Below are 20,072 nucleotides of genomic sequence, written 5' to 3' on the forward strand. Positions count from 1 at the left end.
CAAAATAACTGGAATAACCCTGCCTATTAAATTACCCAGCCCATAAAAATTAACCAGGCCATATTTCAAGGCCTTCTTGCCAGAGATGGACCACCTTCTTTCTGTGGAGTGTTCTTCTCTCTAAATAAATCCATTTCTTTCCTGAAACCAGGTGTGTGATTCAGTTTCAAGAGTTAGGATGTTCCTGGTTTATGGTACTCTGGCCAGGTGATCCATGGCTTGCAGTCTGTTAGCTCATCTTGCCCTGGAGAAACAACCTGAGTTTGTATATTAATGGTGATCTCTCTAACAGCTTTGAGTACATTAATGATATCAACAACAGCAATTTTAGTCATCTGACTCTGGTTGATTACTGTTTAGTTAGCACAGGGTTAGTGTCAGAGGGGACAAGAAAGGGGACAAAGTTTTGGATAGAGAGATTAATCATAAACTCGGTAAGGAAATTTGATTTTAGGGAGACACAGCTTCAATCCCCACTCTGTTTTAACTTTCTGCCAAATCTTTGAGGGAAGAGAGTGATGACCATTCTGGCTATTTCCTGCTGAAATGGGGGCATAGTCCTGACTCAACTGGAAATGGAAACGTTGCATACCAAGTAGGAAATATTTCTGAGATCCAGGTCTCGCACATTTGGTACAATAGCTTACAGTACGTTTTATAACCAGGTACCCAGTTAGAAGCAGGAAGAGGAGTGACAACCCAAACTTAAATGCACCTTGGTAAACAGACCTCATTCACTGAGGAATTCAGGAGAATAAGCCTGAAAACCAGCCTGAACCTGGTGCTACTGGGGAGACTTGTCACCAGGTAATGAACTTCCTAATTTTATCTAAGTAGGTCTTAACTTCTGATGTGGTATTACATATACATAACAGATTCTATTAGCTACTATATACTTATGTTTCCTTTTTCTGCTAAAATCTAAACGCACTGGTCATTGCAAACACCCTCTTTCAACAACACAAGAGAAGACTCTACACATGGACATCACCAGATGGTCAACACCAAAATCAGATTGATTATATTCTTTGCAGCCAAAGATGGAGAAGCTCTATACAGTTAGCGAAAACAAGACCGGGAGCTGACTATGGCTCAGATCATGAATTCCTTATTGCCAAATTCAGACTGAAATTGAAGAAAGTAGGGAAAACCACAAGACCATTCAGGTATGACCTAAATCAAATCCCTTATGATTATACAGTGGAATTGAGAAATAGATTTAAGGGACTAGATCTGATAGATAGAGTGCCTGACGAACTATGGATGGAGGTTCGTGACATTATGTAGGAGACAGGGATCAAGACCATCCCCATGGAAAAGAAATGCAAAAAAGCAAAATGGCTGTCTGGGGAGGCCTTACAAATAGCTGTGAAAAGAAGAGAAGCAAAAAGCAAAGGAGAAAAGGAGAGATATAAGCATCTGATGCAGAGTTCCAAAGAATAGCAAGGAAAGATAAGAAAGCCTTCCTCAGCAATCAATGCAAAGAAATAGAGGAAAACAACAGAATGGGAAAGACTAGAGATCGTTTCATGAAAATTAGAGATACCAAGGGGACATTTCATGTAAAGATGGGCTCAATAAAAGACAGAAATGATATGGACCTAACAGAAGCAGAAGATATTAAGAAGAGGTGGCGAGAATACACAGAAGAACTGTACAAAAAAGATCTTCACAACCCAAATAATCACGATGGTGTGATCACTCACCTAGAGTCAGACATCATAGAATGTGAAGTCAAGTGAGCCTAGAAAGCATCACTACAAACAAAGCTAGTGGAGGTGATGGAATTCCAGTTGAGCTGCTTCAAATCCTGAAGATGATGCTGTGAAACTGCTGCACTCAATATGCCAGCAAATTTGGAAAACTCAGCAATGGCCACAGGACTGGAAAAGTTCAGTTTCATTCCAATCCCTAAGAAAGGCAATACCAAAGAATCCTCAAACCAGTGCACAATTGTACTCATCTCAAATGCTAGTGAAGTAATGCTCAACATTCTCCAGCCAGGCTTCAGCAATATGTGAACTGGGAACTTCCAGATGTTCAAACTGGTTTTAGCAAAGGCAGAGGAACCAGAGATCAAATTGCCAACATCCGCTAGATCATGGAAAAAGCAAGAGAGTTCCAGAAAAACATCTATTTCTGCTTTATTGACTATGCCAAAGCCTTTGACTGTGTGGATCACAATAAACTGTGGAAAATTCTCAAAGAGATGGGAATACCAGACCATGTGACCTGCCTCTTGAGAAACCTATATGCAGGTCAGGAAGCAACAGTTAGAATTGGACATGGAACAACGACTGGTTCCAAATAGGAAAAGGAGTACAGCAAGGCTGTATGTTGTCACGCTGCTTATTTAACTTATATGCAGAGTACATCATGAAAAATGCTGGACTGGATGAAGCACAAGCTGGAATCAAGATTGCCGGGAGAAACAGCAATAACCTCAGATATGCAGATGACACCACCCTTATGGCAGAAAGTGAAGAGGAACTAAAAAGCCTCTTGATGAAAGTGAAAGGAGAGTGAAAAAGTCGGCTTAAAGCTCAACATTCAGAAAACAAAGATCATGGCATCAGGTCCCATCACTTCATGGCAAATAGATGGGGAAACAGTGGAAACAGTGTCAGGCTTTATTTTGGGGGCTCCAAAATCACTACAGATGGTGATGGCAGCCATGAAATTAAAAGACACTCCTTGGAAGGAAATTTATGACCAACCTAGATAGCATATGAAAAAGCAGAGACATTACTTTGCCAACAAAGGTCCGTCTAGTCAAGGCTATGGTTTTTCCAGTGGTCATGTATGGATGTGAGAGTTGGACTGTGAAGAAATCTGAGCACTGAAGAATTGGTGCTTTTGAACTGTGGTGTTAGAGAAGACTCTTGAGAGTCCCTTGGACTGCAAGGAGATCCAACAAGTCCATCCTAAAGGACATCAGTCCTGAGTGTTCATTGGAGGGACTGATGCTAAAGCTGAAACTCCAGTACTTTGGCCACCGCATGCGAAGAGTTGACTCATTGGAAAAGACTCTGATGCTGGGAGGGATTGGGGGCAGGAGGAGAAGGGGTCGACAGAGGATGAGATGGCTGGATGGCATCACCAACTCGATGGACATGAGTTTGAGTGAACTCTGGGAGTTGGTGATGGACAGGGGGGCCTGGTGTGCTGCGATTCATGGGGTCGCAAAGAGTCAGACATGACTGAGCAACTGAACTGAACTGAATCTAAAGCAATTTTTGTCTAGTATTAATCTGGCTATAGAATCTAATGCCTTCTGCTGGGAGGCGATGGCTTGAGTTGTTTCATCTGTCACTAACATTCCTAAATTAAGAGGAAGCTTTCATAAGGTTGAGTTGGCAGCTGCTAGCAGATATTGTTTTGAGAGCAGCTGATGGTGTCCTTGAGTCTGATATGGTTAGTTCAGAAAATTCAAATTCTCAGTAATATAGGAACCAGTCTGAAACCATGTCCACGAATGGCCACCCAGCTCTGTTTTGAATGCTTGAACCAGTTACTCTATTTTCACTTCTAAATGTATTTTTTCCTTAATGGTTAAAGCAGATGTACAATGTATGTTCAATAAGCCACAGAATACTGTTCCAATTTAATTTAAGTGATGTGTAAGCCAGAATGACTTTCCCAGACCTCAATATGTGAACAATTTTTTGGTCATTTACCCTTTTGTTTGCAAATCTTTCAACAGATCAAAATAGTTGTCCGTATTAGTTGTCCCTAATAGATGCCAGGATGATTACTGCCTCCCTGAATCCATCATGTCCCTCAATGCTAGACCTTCTTGTTTACATACATGTCTACATAGATATCTATATCTGCTATATCTATCTATCTACTTAGAGAGAGGGATCTTCCTAGTTGTCTACATTGGAGGAAAACTAATCAGACACAGTGAACAAGTTCAGAGGTCTGATTATGGGGAAACATAGGATATGCATTTTATCCATTATACCAAGTTATCACACCATCATTGTACATGTATTTTTAGCGGTAGACTTACAGCAAGCAGTGATATATGTCATGAGTAGTTATACTCTGATAATTTCACTAGAGAATTTTCCTTCTATCCTGAACACTGGGGACAACAGTATGGTTAGAAGTAAAACAATAACTTTCAATTTTGACAGTAGACAAACATTTGGTAAACAGTTCAATTGAATTAGTAGGATGGGTCTTACAGATCTGGTCTAGATTCTTGGCTCAGCAGTCTACCACTGTGTTCATCTTCTTCTTCTTGTCTGGATGTGGGTGTCATTTGCAGTTAGTAGTCCTTTCCATAGATCAGTCCAGTGAAGAAACTCTTCTTAAATGGGAAATATTAATTCAAGAGTCAATTCCCTTCAGTTTTGCTGTTCATGAGCTAGTTAGGAGTCCCTAATAAGGATCTTTTCATCTGGGTTGGAGACAGTCCTTTGACTGATGCCTTTTCCAGTAGGCATAATTTCCTGGTTGCAGGTCATGGGGCATCTGCTCTTCACCCAAAGACAGACTGCTGTGATAAGCTTCAGAAACAAATTTAGAGTGTCCTTTTAATAATTCAATAAAACTTACAATAATGTAACATAAGAACAAAGAATTATCTGGGAAATGAGTCTTAGGCAGTAAATACAGACCTCAACTGGTGACTCAGTCGGTAAAGAGTCTGCCTACAATGTGGGAGACCCAGGTTTGACCCAGGGGAAGATCCCCTGGAGAAGGAAATGGCAACCCACTCCAGTATTCTTGCCTGGATAATTCCATGGACAGAGGAGCCTGGCAGGCTTACAGTCTGTGGGGCTGCAAAGAGTCAGACACTACTGAACAACTAACACTTTCACTTTTCACTTTCACAGACATCAACTAACAGAACCAGAATCCGATATTCACTGAAACATAATCTTTTTCTCTCTAAAATCACTCTCCTGTCTACCAAATATAGCCAAATTAAAACTAATTTGTTTGCAAAATGCATCTGGTTTTAATAAACTTGGCCTGATTATTTATATAAGTGTAATTGACCATATGCTTACCTAGTAGCACAGTTGTAAAGACTCTGCTTTCCAATGCAGGAGACATGGGTTTGACGTTCATGAGCTGGGAATATTCCCTGGAGAAGGAAATGACAACCCACTCCAGTATTCTTGCCTGTGAAATCCCATGGACAGAGGAGCCTGGCCAGCTACAGTCCGTGAGGTTGCAAAAGAGCTGGGCATGACTTAGCAACTAAGACAACAACAACTGATCATATACACTCTTTTAAATTGGCTGTCCTGGAACTTTTCATAAGGAATCTTAAATTGAACTTTTAAAAAGGATTCTCAAGGCCAGGAAAGTCATGCCAAGGGCTTGTCACAGATTCTGCTTATGATATCTATAGATCTGGGTGAATTCTTCTCAAGTCCCCCTCTCCCGCCAAATACCTTGCAATTCCTGCACCTGTCAGGAGGTGATCTTCCTTATTCACCTAATAAGGCTGCTGGAAAGCTAAGAGTTTACGATTTCTAGAGGGATCAGGGAGAGAGAAAAGATAAATGTTTCGGTTCTGCTTATAAAGGTGTAATTTATCAAGCTGCTGGAAGTCATCATTATCTTAAGGGGAAAGCTTTCCTTGTATCTAAAAAACATAGATTAAAAGTCAGTAATATTTCAGATAAAGACCATAAAAATATTATATTCAGCAGCTCACTCAGTGCTATGTGACAAATCCTTTTTGTTAGCAGTTTTATACAGCCATTGGGATTCTTTAATTTCTTACCCAGTTCAGTGGCATAATCTGAAAGTTATCAGAAAACTGTATTTTCTATGAATCTTCTTGAAGATGAAGCATTTTTGCAAAAGCATCAGAGTACAACAATAACTGTCTATAAATGATAAAAACTTCAAAAGGCATTAAAGATCTTACTTACTACAATGCAACTGACAAAGAAACCTGGATAGTGCTATGACAGACACCATTGGAAGATAATAATTAGAATTATGACTGACAACACTTTATCAGGACATATCAGATTTTTTTAAGAATTCCATATAATTAAATATATATATTAATAATATTTACCCAAACAGTATAACCTGAGAAGGTTTATCACTATTTGACAATGCTTCCCATGTAATTTAACATACCAAATAATCCTACTTAGTTTAACATCTCTTTCTGAGTTGCTTCTCTGAGGAACCAGAGATCACATTGCCAACATCTGTTGGATCATAGAAAAAGCAAGAGAGTTCCAGAAAAATATCTACTTCTGCTTCATTGACTCTGCTAAAGCCTTTGACTGTGTGGATCACAACAAACTGTGAAAAATTCTTCAAGAGATGGGAATACCAGACCATCTTACTTGCCTCCTGAGAAATCTGTATGCAGCTCAAGAAGCAACAGTTAGACCTGGACACGGAACAATGGACTGGCTGCAAATTGGGAAAGGAGTATGTCAAAGCTGTATATTGTCATCTTGCTTATTTAACTTATATGCAGAGTACATGTGACATGCTGGACTGGATGAAGCACAAGCTTGAAGTAAGATTGCAAGGAGAAATATAAATAATCTCAGATATGCAGATGACACTAGCTTTATGGCAGAAAGCAAAGAGGAACTGAAGAGCTTCTTGAGGAAAGTGAAAAAGCTGGCTTAAAATTCAATATTCAAAAAACTAAGATCATGACATCTGGTCTCATCACTTCATGGCAAATAGATGGGGAAACAGTGGGAGACTTTATTTTTTTGGGCTCCAAAATCACTGCAGATGGTGACTGCAGCCATGAAATGAAAAGACACTTGCTCCTTGGAAGAAAAGCTATGACAAACCTAGACAGTATATTAAAAAGCAGAGACATCACTTTGCTTACAAAGGTCCATCTAGTCAAAGCTATGGTTTTTCCAGTAGTCACGTATGGATGTGAGAGTTGGACCAAAAGAAAGCTGAGTACTGAAGAATTGATGCTTTTGAACTGTGGTGTTGGAGAAGACTCTTGAAAGTCCGTTGGACAGCAAGGAGATCAAACCAGTCAATCCTAAGGGAAATCAGTCCTGAATATTCATTGGAAGGACTGATGCTGGAGTTGAAACTCTAATACTTTGGCCACCTGATGTGAAGAGCTGACTCATTTGAAAAAACCCTGATCCTGGGAAAGATTGAAGGCAGGAGGAGAAGGGGATGACAGAGGAGGAGATGGTTGAATGGTATCACCGACTCGATGGACATGATTTTGAGTAAGCTCCGGGAGTTGGTGAACGACAGGGAAAGTTGGACATGACTGAGCTACTGAACTGAACTGAGATGCTTCAGGGGCCCTTTGGAAAACTCAAGGTTAGCTAGAGGTCAGATCATTTTCAATTAGAATTTGATCTCTCAGAAGTTTGTCAAGCATAACAAAAAGTTTCAAAATACTTGATCAAATAGGGACATAGGTCACTGTGAAGTAGTACTTACCTACTTGACCAAACTGACAATGTGTGTGAAGTCACTCAGTCGTGTCTGACTCTTTGTGACCCCCTGGACTGTAGCCCACCAGGCTCCTCTGTCCATGGGATTCTCCAGGCAAGAATACTGGAGTGGGTTGCCATTTCCTTCTCCAGGGGATCTTCCCAACCCAGGGATTGAACCTGGGTCTCCTGCATTGCAGGCAGACGCTTTATCCTCTGAGCCACCAGGGAAGCCAAACTGATAATGATAGTCATCAAAAGCAAATATAAAAATTTACAACAAATTTCTTGGAAGCTTGTAAAGAAGCTTACAATCTGTTATCAAAAGCAGCTCAATATTAAAACACAAAACAAAACAAAAATCTATGGGGACTTCCATGGTGGCTCAGTGATAAAGAAACCCCTAGTCATTGCAGGAGTCACGGGTCCAGTCCCTGGCCCAGGAAGAATCCACATGCCCAGGGGCAGCTAAGCCCATGTGCCACAATTATTGAGACCATACTCTAGAGCCTGGTGAGCACAACTGCTGAGCCCACATGCCACGGCGACTGAAGCCCGTGCGCTTTAGAGCGTGTGCTCCGCAGCAAGAGAAGCCACCTCAGAGAGCAGCCCTTGCATCACAACCAGAGAGTAATCCTGCTGACTGCAACTAGAGAAAAACCCGAGCAAAGCAATGAAGACCCAGGACAGCCAAAAATAAATAAGTAAAAAATAAAATGAAAAACAGAAATAAAAACCCCCAAAATTCCTTTGCTCTCTTAACTGAGAAATTAAATTCAGGAATTTTACTATCTTCTCTTTAATATTAAAGTTGATTTACTTAATTAAATTCATGCTAATCTTAGTTAGTCCTGACCACACATAGAATTCTTTTCTAAAGATGTTTTTTTCTCCCACAAACCTTCTACAACTTATATTTTCTTTCCTATTTAGAAATAAATAGCTTTCAGACATAATTATTTTCCCTTAACAAAATGGGTTTCCATTCCTCATACTTTCTTTTACCTTGCATACAAAGATGTTTTTCTTATTAATTTTTAGTTTTAATTACATACATTAATGAGAATTCTCAACGCTTAAAAACCTTAATTTCCAGTGAAAACAAAGAAGCAAGCAATTGTGACCTGTCTCTCATTAGCATTCTGTAGGTTGGCCAACTTATAAATATTATTTGTAATTTCTAAAAACATGTGTGTATTATTTACCAAAAATGTCTTGGTGTGATAATGAACTTATTTATTAATAGTTCTAAATACCTTTCAGTTCAGTTCAGTCGCTCAGCCATGTCCAACTCTTTGCGACTCCACGGACTGCAGCATGCCAGGCTTCCCTGTCCTTCACCAACTCCCAGAGCTTGCTCAAACTCATGTCCATTGAGTCGGTGATGCCTTCCAACCATCTCCAGCTGTCGTCCCCTTCTCCCACCTTCAGTCTTTTGTAGCATCAAGGTCTTTTCCAATGAGTCAGTTCTTCACATCACATGACCAAAGTATTGGAGTTTCAGCTTCAGCATCAGTCCTTGCAATGAATATTCAGGGCTGATTTCCTTTAGGATGGACTGGTTGGATCTCCCTGCAGTCCAAGGGACTCTCAAGAGTCCTCTCCAACATTGCAGTTCAAAAGCATCAATTCTTCGGCACTCAGCTTTCTTCATAGTCCAACTCTCACATCCATACATGACCACTGGAAACACCACAGCTTTGACTAGATGGACCTTTGCTGGCAAAGTAATGTCTCTGCTTTTTAATATGCTGTCTAGGTTGGGCATAGCTTTTTTTCCAAGGAGCAAGCGTTTTTTTAATTTTATGGCTGCAGTCACCATCTGTAGTGATTTTGGAGCGCTCCCCCCACCCCCAAATAAAGTCTCTCACTGTTTCCATCATTTCCCCATCTATTTGCCATGAAGTGATGGGACCAGATGCCATGATCTTGGTTTTCTGAATGTTGAGTTTTAAGACAGCTTTTTCACTCTCCGCTTTCACTTTCATCAAGAGGCTCAGCAGGCTCTTTAGTTCATCTTCGCTTTTTGACTTAAGGGTGGTGTCATCTGCATATCTGAGGTTATTGTTATTTCTCCCGGCAATCTTAATTCCAACATGCTTCATCCAGCCTGGCGTTTCGGGTGATGTTTTCTGCATATAAGCTAAATAAGCAGGGTGACAACATATAGCCTTGATGTACTCCTTTCCCAATTTGGAACCAGTCTGTTGTTCCATGTCCAGTTCTAACTGGTACTTCTTGACCTGCATGCAGATTTCTCAGGAGGCAGGTAACGTGATCTGGTATTCCCATCTCTTGAAGAATTTTCCACAGTTTGTTTTGATCCACACAGTCAAAGGCTTTGTCATAGCCAATAAAGCAGATGTTTTTCTGATACTTTTAATGTGTCTGTAAAAGGAAGCCTATGTTCAACAATTAATGTTCCAGTATCTTATTTTATTTAGAAATGACCTAGATATTTTAAAAACTTTCAACACTTAATTAAGCAAAACTTTAAAGTTTCACATTACCCAAATCTGGAGATACTATTTTTAAGTAGACAATCCTAAAACATGATAATTCCTAAAGAGTTTACCTAAAAGCTTTTCTCTCCTTTATATTTAATTTACTTATAAAAATTTCATCATGGACTTCCCTGGTGGTCCAGTGTTAAGACTCCATGAATCCAGTGCAGGGATGCAGGCGCCATGGATTCAACCCCTCGTCAGGAAACTAAGATCCCACATGCCATGTGGCTTGGCCAAAAAATAAATAAATGAATAATATTTTTAAATTTTCATCATACCAAGTTATTATCTGTTTCTTGACAAATTTTGCAACAGATATAGTAATCTTATTTGATATCTAGTAAACCTAGGTACAATAAAACTATTATACTTAATGTTGGTGCCTCTAAAGATATGTCTATATTAATTAAACCAATAAATTTAAACTAATTTTAATACCAAATACCAATTTTAAATGGAATATTTCCCAGTTCATGTGAACTGAAAATTCATCTGGGTTACTTTTATTTTTATATTTCCTTAAAGCTAATTAAACAGAGCTTATTTAGAAATTAATTTTGGTAAGACCATCCAAATACAAAGACATATATTTATAACACATACATGGACATATACATAAACACAACCAGAGATTTCATAGCTTCGTTTTAAAACTTAGTTATGAAATGCATATTGCAATATAAAACTCATTAGTTTATAAGTAACAGTTGGAATAAGTGTTAAAAGACCTCTTTTTCCCTTTTTTCTTCAGTTGAAAAAGAAGTAGAGAGAGTCTAGACAAGACAAAGATGAGTTCCTGAGAGCCCATCACAAAGGCACAGGGAGAGAAAAGCAAGTTCCTTTCAGAAGGACTTGTTCCCTTAAAGTAAAAGTTCTGAAAAATGATGTTTTATCAAGCCGGCAAAATCAGTTTTAGACTGTCAAATGAACCTCATTTTGTTCATATTTTCTCCAGAGCCTAAAGAATATCATGACCATGCGGTGTTAACCAATGTAAGTCTGGCTTCAGTCACAGAACCATAAATAAAGGTGGTCCCATTTCCTAGGCTGCAACATAAAGGGCTATATTTAGGAACTGAACTTTTGTTGCCCATGTCTGCCAACTAAAATAGTGCACCTCCTTTAACACAAATATACCCTCACACATGTATATAAGATAAAAATCAAACCAACTCCAAAGCCTCAAAGAAAAACCATTTTCCAAAGCCTCACTTCAATCCAATAGCATAAAAACCCACCCAGAAGGAATTTCCTCATGTGTCCTTCTTTTTCACAGTTCTAGCTGGTAGATGGCATTATAATTTAGAGAGCCATTAGGGATCATTGTTCTCCTGATTTTAAAGAGTACTGAAGTCAAGCAGTGTTACAATAAAATACATTTTTTTTCCTTTTCACATTTTTTTTCCTTTTTTTCCTTTTCCATTTTTTCCCTTAGTGCACAACTAAAAATTTCTCAGTTCTGCAAAATACACCCTAGAGGGCTACAAGATGGAAAAGAGACCCGATTATCCATTATTAGCTGTTCACAGCTGGTGTTGTCAAATATCAAGCAAACAAACAAATCAATGCACAGTGGTCTCTCAGGGTCACAGTTTCCTAATCCAAAAGGGAAAATCCAAATCAATGTCCTGCCAAAGATGAAACCAAATACAACAGAGAAGAATACCCTGTCGCTATCACACATGAGCTCTGCTACTTGCCAGAGACATCTCAACAAGTCAATGCCTTGCATTTTTCATCACAAAATTGAGAGTTCCATGGGTCAACAATGCCTGGTCAGCAGTAAGCCCGGGGGACTGTCCATGAGACAGAAGCACTCAAGTAGCTGCTACGAAGGATTTGAGAGCCACCACTGGCCAGCAGCCAATGTGCCATGGTCAAGATGCCTACACGGGATGGTGGTCCCTTTGTGGTTGTGAAAATTGTAACTTAACCAAACTTGGGGCCTGTCACCTAATGCTCAACAAAACCAACCTACTGATGCCAGGCTGTAGTAAAGGAAAGTACAGCATTTGTTGCAGAGTGCCAAGCAAAAGAGTGGAAAATAAGCCTCAAATCTACTCCAGCTTGGTCTTTGAGTTAGGGTTGATTTTTTTTTGTTGTTGTTATTGTTTTTTTTTAAGGGGAAGAACAAAGAGGATGGTATTAATCATCATCCACTTCTTAATCCAAGTTTTCAGAGTCAGGATGACTCTAGTTTTTGATTCTCTGTCCATGATTCAGGGTCTGTTAGCTCATCTTGCCTTGGAGAAAAAACTTGTGTTTGTACACTAGTGATGATATCTAATAATAGCATTTTTAGTACATTAATGATGTTATTGACATCATAATCATCTGACTCTGGCTGATGAATATTCCAGTCAGTGCAAGATTGAGCTCGGACAGGACAAGAAAGGGGATAAAGATTTGGATAGTGAGATTAACCATAAACTCAGTAAGAGAACTCAGTTTTAGTGGGACTTGGTTTCGGCTGAACACCTTCTGTCTCAGTGTCTGGGACTGAAAGGAAGCCCAGCTGCACATTCTTCTGGGAGAATAAATGTAGTTATTTTGGTAGACTCCAGTGAACACCCACGCTGGATTTCAAGGTTACTTTTTCCAACACTCTTGCTTATTCTCAAAACATGCATGTACCACCAGGCGTCCAGCACCGAGGACAGCGCTCAGGCAGCTCAGGCCTGTCTACATGCAGCCATCCCAAGCCGGGCAGTAGCTGACCCAGGCAGAAAAGGGGAGGAAATCAGAGAGCAGAGGTCAGGTAGCAGACGGTGGAAGGGCCAGAGCTCTCTTCAGACCCACCAGAACCTGCCTACCCTGTGTGCATGTGTGCTCACAGCTCAGCAGCTAGGGTGTGAGTTTGTGTACAGGCACCGGCCTGTTTGCTAAGTCACTTCAGTCGTGTCTGACTCTGTGCAACCCCATAGATGGCAGGCCACCAGGCTCCCCCGTCCCTGGGATTCTCCAGGCAAGGACACTGGAGTGGGTTGCCATTTCCTCCAATGCATGAAAGTGAAAAGTGAAAGTGAAGTCACTCAGTCGTGTCTGACTCTTGGCGACCCCATGGACTGCAGCCTACCAGGCTCCTCCGTCCATGGAGTTTTCCAGGCGAGAGTACTGGACTGGAGTGCCATTGCCTTCTCCAGTACAGGCTTGTAGTAGCAATATATGTCATGTGTGTGCCCAGCCTGTCTATACATGTGTTGTGGGTGCAAGTGTGCAGGTGTATATCTCTGAGACACTTCCTGTGTTTACAATAGGCATTTCCACCTTCTTCCCTATTATAAAGTTGGGACTCCAGGGAGAGATGCTCCTGCTGGAACTCAGGCACAGCCTGGCAGGGACTATGGAATTGTTCATGTTCCCAGATTGGCAGGGATCCTCCAAGAGGGTCTCATATGGCTGTCAGAATATACTCGCTTTACTCCCACTGGCAGCAGATTAACTAAAGACCTTCTTTAGTTACGAACTCAGGAGGAAACTCAGGGGAAGGTAGAATGCTGGGCAGAAAGAAAGCATCTCCCCAGACCAGGCAGTCTTACAGAGGTGAGCAGGCAATGGAACCAACAAAGCATTTCTTTGTAGAGCGAGGAGCCCAAAAGCCAAGCCTCAAGCCGGACACCCAGCCCTCCTCTGCAGCACTCACCTGCAGAAGTGTTCCAGGTCTTTGCACAAGTCCAGGCGGCCTCCTCTCCAGAGTGATGTCATGGGATACATTTAGTCTGACCTCCTTCAGGATATAACATCCAGTTACTATTCTTACAGATGCCTCTGCTACTTGTGAATATTTTAATTCATAAACCTGTGCTAAAGCTGTGACACATTACAGCTTCACTGTGTTCTCCTTTTTTTTTTTTTTTTTTCACTGAGCATGGTTTGGTCCTCCCTGAAGAATGGGGATAGAAAGACCAGTTCCCCTTCTCTATGGATCTGTTCCTATCACTAGGTAAGGGGTCTTGTTCTTTCCTGTCCTGGGCTTCAGAGATTTCCTTTCCACTCTGTGGTTTTCCATCTATGCACCATTTGTTAGCTTGGAAAGTTGTGACTCTACATGAGTGTGGCAATCATGGAACCCAACAGGAGTGAACTGGGGGCCCACAGATACCTAGGCAGAGCTGGGGGACCCTTGGATTTCTCTCTTTGTTAGCAAGGTCAGCCAGCTGCAGGAGTGGTCAGTCAGTGCTGTTTATGCCATCTCCTCTCAGATCAGCATCTCTGAGAGGGCAGGCAGGCAGGATCCTGATCATATTTTCAGCCTTGGCACAGGGCCTGACCCAAAGAACGCAGAGAACATTATCACATGTAACAGCAGGAAACTGAAGCGATGAGAGCGTCTTCCTCAGGCCACAGAGCAGTTCTCGCCCCTAGACTTTCATTTGTTAATTCATTCAGCTCCTGTTTACTAATAATGTGCCTGCCCCCTGCTGGGCACTGAAGGGGCAGGAGAGACAAGTAGGAAGCAGCAGTAATAGCAGTCCAGGGTGGTGAACATGATGACATATATCCAACCCAGGGGAGACATCCTGGGGAGAGGGAAATATCTGAGTAGGGCTCTAGATCTTGCCAGGCATAAGGAGTGGGATGCAGGACGCCGCTCCCAGTCCTGGCTCTGCTTCTGTCATGCGGAGCAGCCCTGAGCAAGTTTCTATCCCTCTCTGTGTTCACTGGTATAAGAAGAGGTGGATCTAGAGGCCTCTGGGCATCAAAACTAACTAGCAATAATTCTGAGGCCTCTTCATCATCACAAGCGGCCACTTTCTGTTCTGCAGGGCCTCACGTCCGTTCTAAGTCCAGCCTTCTAGTAACCCTGACAGCCAGTCAAGGATGGACTTAGTTACTCTGGACCCAGGTTTTCCTACACTTAGGACATCTGGGCCATGCTTCTCCGACAGTGATGGACCCTCTGTTATTTGAGCTCTCCAGTATTTTTGAACACTCTCCTATTTTTGGATAGTTCCCCACATTGTAAGTACCTCCTTCCCAAGGTAGAATCCAGAAAACTCTCCTATCCAGCCGCTCTTGCAGGAAGAGGTAGCTAAGTGACTTAGACTATACCAGTGAGATGAACCCTCATGAGCCTTTGATTCAAAAGCCAGCAATGAGCAGGTGAGAGTCCTACATGTGGGCTCTATCTTGCTGACACAAGGCAGGTAGCAGAAGTGATGAGTAATAGATAGATTTGGGAGCTGTTTCTGAAAGTTGAGATTTAACCCTGCTTCTTGATCCCTACCAACTATGCTGTAAGCTTCCTAACATTTTAAAATATATTCTCTTTCTGCTTAAAGTAGTGAGTATGAATTTTGTTGTTTGCAACCAAGTACTCAGGCTGACCCACTCACTGCCCCATTGTTAAAGGTCTTTCCAGCCCTCTAGAGGGTGGGCGTGGGACTGGGCACACAGCACAAGGCACACCACCCCCACCACTGCACACACTAGGAGACAGAGATGCTGGCTGCTGGGCCTGCTTGAGCCAAGCTCTTTACTGTGACAACCACAAATCTGGACAGCTGAGCCAAGAACTTGAAATTCCTATCCAGAGCAAAGGTTTTGAATATATGATGAAATGGTTGCAAACCATGTTCAACTCATGTCTTTTATTGAATAGTAGTGCTTTTCCCCCCAAATTAATAAAATTGTTCAACATAGAAATGTTTGGAAATTATCCCCAAGGATAATAACCAGTGCAATTTTGTGTATTTCATAATAATAATGTTTATATAGTGCTTAGGATTAATATGGGTCAGCCATTATTTCTAAGCATTTCTGATACATGATTTACATGTGAGTTAGGGACTGAATTGTGTCTTCCCAAAATTTACATGTTGAAGTCCCCTATATGACTATATTTGGAAACAGGGCCTTTGAAGGGATAATTAAGGGAAAATGAGTTCATAAGGGTAGAATCCTAATCCAGGAGAGCTGGTGTCCTTACAGGAAGAGGAAAGGACACCAGGAGGACACGCATTCAGAGGAAGGTCTTGTCAAGAATCAGCAAGAAGGCAGCCATCTGCAAGGCGAGAGAGGCCTCACCAGAAACCAACCTTACCAACACCTTAACCTTGGACTTCTAGCCTCCAGATACATGAGAAAATTAATTTCTTTTGTTTACACCACCCAATATGTGGTATTTTGTTATGGCAGTACAGAAAGACTAACACAATATGTTAACTCATTTAATCATTACATCAATCATTTTTCCCATGCATAGGATAATTCAATAAATATTTGCTAAATGAATGAAGGATAAATTTATTTGGTATCATATGCTGCTTTTTAAAACCTGACCACATGAGTACTTTCCTTATTTTATTACCTCTTTAAATAAAAAAAAAAAAAAAGGATACATAATGTCCATGCATTCATTCAGTTAACTATTTAGTTAACAAGTACTATGCTGAGTCCCCTCTAAGTGCAAAGCATTGTGTAAGTACTGGGGATATAGCAATGAACAAAAAAAAAAAAGTCAGCTCACATGAAATGTACTTGTGCTACGGAAGTGCCATTGCCAAACTGTCAGAAATCAATTAACCCATTTATTGGGGTTTCTTTTGATTGGAAGTTCTCTGATGAGCCAATCAGACAAAGGCAGCTATATTCTTTTCTCTTAAAAAGGTCAACTAGATAACTTAAGGGCTCCTGGGAGCCAGAGAAAGATAGAAATGAAGCCCTTGGAATTTGTCCTGCATCCACAGGGCTGATCAAGTCACTAGCACTGATCCCTGAGACACCGGTGCACATGTCTCCAGCTCACACAAGGTCAGGACTGATGGAAAACAAACCATACCTTAAAGATTTTGGAAATGAAACGAATCATTTCAAAGAAAATTTGGTTGAATGCTTATACCATCTGGGGGTAGGGAAAATCTTTTTCATCACAACAAAGCAGGCAGAAACCACAAAGGAAAAGACTGGTAGATCTGAAGATCTGACTACATGCAAATTCTAAATGTCTCCATGTTAAAAAACCACCATTAAAAAATCTAAAAGATAAATAGAAAACTTGCAAAAACTGTAACACTGGCAACAGAAGAAGGGTTTGATCTGTAACTGAAATCAAGAAGAAAAAGACAAATAGGCAAAGGACAAAGACAGGGAATTCCAGGAAGAAGAAATGCTGCCCTTCTCTGCCTAGCAGCTCATTCAGGTGAGATGTGAAGTAGCTGCCTTAATGCCGCCACCTGTTTTTCCCGTCTCCTTCTTCCAAAGTCTAGGTCATAGGGGTGCTGATCCCTCCAAGAGGAGGAAGGACCAGGCTTCCATAAGCCACACCTCACTCACCTGGAAGTCCCTTCCTTCTATCACTCTTCCCATCTAGCCAGAAGCCAGCCCCTTTTTCCTGGTGGCAACCTAGGCAGCTTAGCCCACCGCCAGGCCAGATGAACTCAACAATAAAAGCAGGGTAAAGATCAGGAGAAAATGTGGACACCTAAGTGTCTGACATCCTGCAAACCCTTTCTGATGGGAAGCTTGGCAAGCTGTGTCACAAACCTCAAAAAATTCTTAAACTCTGACTACCACCAGCAGGTTTGCTTAGAAATTAACATGGAGAAAAAAAAAATCATGATTTTTTTTGTCCATGAGGATTGTCACTGCAGTGTTATTTACAATAATGCCAAGGCGGAAACTATCCAAAAGTCCAATCCCAAAGTGGAATTCATTTTTGTACGTCTGTAGGATGCTCTGCTGCCCATAAAAATGATGATACAGAAGACTGTGGAATGACACAGAGAGATGTTCACGGCATGTGGCCATGTAAAAAAATGCAGGTTACAAAACAACATATTCAGGATGATTTTCATGTGTTGTAGTGTGAAGTCACTTAGTCGTGTCCGACTCTTGGTGACCTGATGGACTGTAGCCCGTCATGCTCCTCTGTCCATGGAATTCTCCAGGCAGGTATACTGGAGTGGGTTGCCATTTCCTTCTCCAGGGGATTCTCCAACCCAGGAATTGAACCCAGATCTCCTGCACTGCAGGCAGATTCTTTACCATCTGAGCCACCTATGTTTAAAAGCATGTATTGTGGTTTAGTCATTAAGTCATGTCCAACTCTTGCGACCCCATGGACTGTAGCCTGCCAGGCTCCTGTGTCAATAGGATTTTCTAGGCAATATACATTCATGGAAAAAATCAAAGAAAAGTTAATAGTGATTATCATTGACTGCTGGGATTATAGGAGTTTGTTTGTTTTCCTCTTCTTTGAATTTACCTGTATTTTCCAATTTTTCTACAATGAATAGGCATTTCTATAACAAGGAAAAATCTCTTTCAACAAGAAGCATTTCCAGAGCTCTCTCTTGGCTCAGAAAGGGTTGGAATGCTGGAGAGGGAGAAGCATGTCATGGGAAGATGATGACAGAATGATGTCCCCACCTATATGGCATGAATTGCAAGGTGTGAGTAGAGGGTCAGTGCTACCAGACTCCTCATATCCTGATTTGTGGTCTCCCTGCATGTGCCCAAGTCTTTCCCTTCTCTGGTGGCCACTAGAAGTCCACGTGGTCAGGACTGGAGGTGGCCATGAGGCCCTTAAGAGAGGCTCATGTTAGCCCAGGAAGATGTTAGATAGTATAGGGAGGCAGGCAGAGGCAGGCCTTTCTAGAGGTGATGGAAGAGTTCTTGGGGAGGGGCCAGTGCTGGGAAGTCTAAGGAGAAGTGAATTTTCAGAACAGGACAGTACATTCCCTGGAGGGAGTCAGGCTGCTTCCCAGTCTCAGAGCTTATTACAGGGAACCAAGAAAATCAATGCTAAAGACACTGCCCAGTGGGCTCAGACCCACAGATAACAAAAACAGTACTTTAAGAGGCTGCCCTCAGGGCCAGGAAAGAAACAAGAGCACAACATAGAGGGAAAGGTAGGGAAAACACTACTGGCTAGAAATCTGCTGGAAGGCACCAGAAAGGCAGAGAAGGGGACTGCCAAAAGAACCAACCCCAGTGACCAGTGGCTGACTCCCCAGAAGAACCAGCTAAGTGGGGGCTCAACACATCTGAGCCACTGTCCTGTCCTCCCTAATCACATAGAACCCCAGGAGGAACAGGGGCTTGCTTGAGGTCACACAGAAAATTAAGACAAAGACCAAAATGTGGACACTCTGACTCCCAGTCTAATATGTTAACCATTACTCCCTAAAGAGGACTTCCCAGGTAGCTCAGTGATAAAGAATCCACCTGCTTGCCAATGCAGGAAACACAGGAGACTCAGGTTCAAACCCTGGGTCAGGAAGACCCTCTGGAGAAGGAAATGGCACCCCACTCCAGTATTCTTGTCCGGGAAATTCCATGGACAGAGGAGCCTGGCGGCTTCAGTTCATGGGGTTGCAAAGAGTTGGACATGACTGAGCACACGTACACCCTCTAAGGAGAATTTCATTTCATTTGAAGGTATAAATAATGTCTATAGCATATAAAGTATTTGAAACTATAAAAAAGTTATCATTTAATTTATGAAGTAAATACAGATAGAATTCCAAAAGTTGATGTGACATCAAATTTTTAAACGACACAAAATAGATAGGCTAATATCAGATATAAATATAGGCACAAAATCTCCTAAACAAAATTTTAACTGATGATTAAATATGTAACTTGAATTTCCGCTAAAATAAAACAACATCTATCTCTAGTGTGCCAGGCTGATATCGAACAAGCAATCAGGGCAGTACCTAAAGATTTGTTGAGCACCATCCAGGTGTAATTATATGATGAGCTCATATTCTACCATAGCAACTCTATAAGGATGCCAGGATTATCTCTGCAACAGTTGCACTGTGACTTTCAATCCATCCATAGCTTTACAAGAGCTGCCATGTTCAAACAGGTGACTCTACCCTTGTCACCGATGATTGGTCCAAATGACCAACAACTGGTACAATAGCTGAACCTAATGTAGTTCATCCAAGGGAATTTGGAATTGGAATTTTAGTCCTTTTCTGCAGAGTGCACATCTGCAGAGAACATGAAAAATGAAGCAAATACTTCCAGAGAAGCAACGATGAGAAACAAAGAGAAATTCATTGTTGAGTGCTCCTTGGGCCAGTGAGGGGTGAAGGAAGTCAGTGCAAAAAACCAGACCAGAAGAGGCCTCAGGCCCAACTGTGTTGCATCTCAAAAAAATCCCCAGGGAAAGGTTTTTTTTTTTAGCCAGTCC

The 20,072-nt window shown here is 41.5% G+C and overlaps 1 non-coding gene across 1 annotated transcript; it reads right to left on the reverse strand.

The window, feature by feature from the left end:
* Positions 7,578-7,649, reverse strand: TRNAC-GCA. Its single transcript has one exon. It is a non-coding gene; the product is annotated as a tRNA-Cys (tRNA).

This window comes from Capra hircus, chromosome 7 (genome assembly GCF_001704415.2).
Source record: "Capra hircus breed San Clemente chromosome 7, ASM170441v1, whole genome shotgun sequence".
In the NCBI taxonomy this organism is placed as follows: domain Eukaryota; kingdom Metazoa; phylum Chordata; class Mammalia; order Artiodactyla; family Bovidae; genus Capra; species Capra hircus.